Below are 1,865 nucleotides of genomic sequence, written 5' to 3'. Positions count from 1 at the left end.
CGACATAAGTATTTAAATAAATTAATTAAATACTAATCATAATATAAGTATTATTAATAATAATAATTTTTAAATTATATCATAAGTATTTTTAATTAATAATGAATTATTAATCATATCATAAGTTTCTAATTAAAATTATTAAATCATAAGTATTTAATAATTAAATCATAATTAAATAATAATTAAGTCTTATAATAATTAAATAATTATTTAATCTTTATTATAAGTCTTTTAATAATTTCTCAAAAACAAATTTAATACTTATCATAAGTATTTTCCTTTAATAATAAAAGTATTATTAATCATAAGTTTAATTAAAATGTTAATTAAATTATAATTAAAAATTAAATGATATAATAAATATTTATATCATAAGTTTTAAATAATAATAATTACTTCTTTTATCATAAGTAATTAATTAATAACGAAATCCATTAATTTTAACATAAGTTTAATCATTAACCATAAGTTTTAAGTTTAAAAGTTCATCGGGTCGTATCTTGAGCCCCGGGTGTCGGTTTCGGGCAAGCCACATATGCAACTTCACCTACTCAAACCACCCGACACAATTATGAACTCAAGAACACTCCAAGAACAGTCTCTAGGTCGTGGATATCAGCCATGACAACATTTGGGAAATCAATTTACTCAAAACAGTAATTCGGGCACAACGGGTGAACCATGGCTCAGATTTAGGTGACCCGAACATGAAAATTCGTCTCACCATCAGTCCTAACCAAATGAAACACCCTAAAGACACCAAGGATGGTCACAAAGTCGGACCCAACCTTGTTCATACCAAGAACACCTTTCAATCTTTAACAAAAATCAAATTAAGCATATCTAGGGCTCCGAGAATCGAAACGACATGAATCCGGAGTCTAAAATTAATGTCTTGATGAGAGGAACTCATTTATGTACTTTATTTTAACTTTCATATCAGTTACAAGGTCAGAAAACACGAATCAAACTGCTGTCCAAATTTTACAAACCGAAAACATATGCAAACGAGTAATTCTACGCATCCAAACAACATTACAACAACTAATATACATCATACTAATAATATAAGCTCAAAATACAGAAATATAAATAAAAATGAAAAGTTCTAGGGTTAGGGTTTATACCCAAATCGAGAATCAAAGTATATAATCGCGTAGAGAACGAAGAGAGGAACACGTTTATGCTAGCTATCTCTTGATCCAAGCTTGAAAATTAATGAAGATGATGATAATGGTGGTGGTAGGCGATGGCTAGGGAGAAGGGAGAAGAGGGAGAGAAAAACTAAATTAGGTTTAGATGAAAGTAGAAGTAAAATTGCAAAAATGGGAAAATAAGAGCCAACACTCCCTCCCCTTGGGAGTGTTCGGCCGAATTTGCAAGGGGGTGGGCCCCTTAGTGGGCCAACTTGTCCATTATTGAAAAATGTGCAATTCCTGATGGCCCGAAAGCCCGAACGAATCCCGAAACGCGAAAACACGCTTACGCAATTAAAATTTCGGAAAGATAACAAACGCGCGACGAAAAATAAATATAAATACACCTATTAATAATATGATCATAAAATATCATATTTAAAATAATTAGGATTTAAAAATCCCGAAAGCTCGACCGTTGGTTCAAAAACCGAAAAGATTCGCCGGATGGAAATCCGCGGAACGTAGAAACGTACAAAATAAAATATGAATACATATATTCACATAACACATAATATTTAATATATATATATATATATATATATATATATATATATATATATATATATATATATATATATATATATATATATATATATATATATATTACAAAAATAATAATATAGGTCATAGAAATGACGTGGCACACTAACAGTTAACGGTCGT

Source organism: Rutidosis leptorrhynchoides, chromosome 2 (assembly GCF_046630445.1).
Source record: "Rutidosis leptorrhynchoides isolate AG116_Rl617_1_P2 chromosome 2, CSIRO_AGI_Rlap_v1, whole genome shotgun sequence".
In the NCBI taxonomy this organism is placed as follows: domain Eukaryota; kingdom Viridiplantae; phylum Streptophyta; class Magnoliopsida; order Asterales; family Asteraceae; genus Rutidosis; species Rutidosis leptorrhynchoides.
This window is presented reverse-complemented; position numbering follows the sequence as displayed.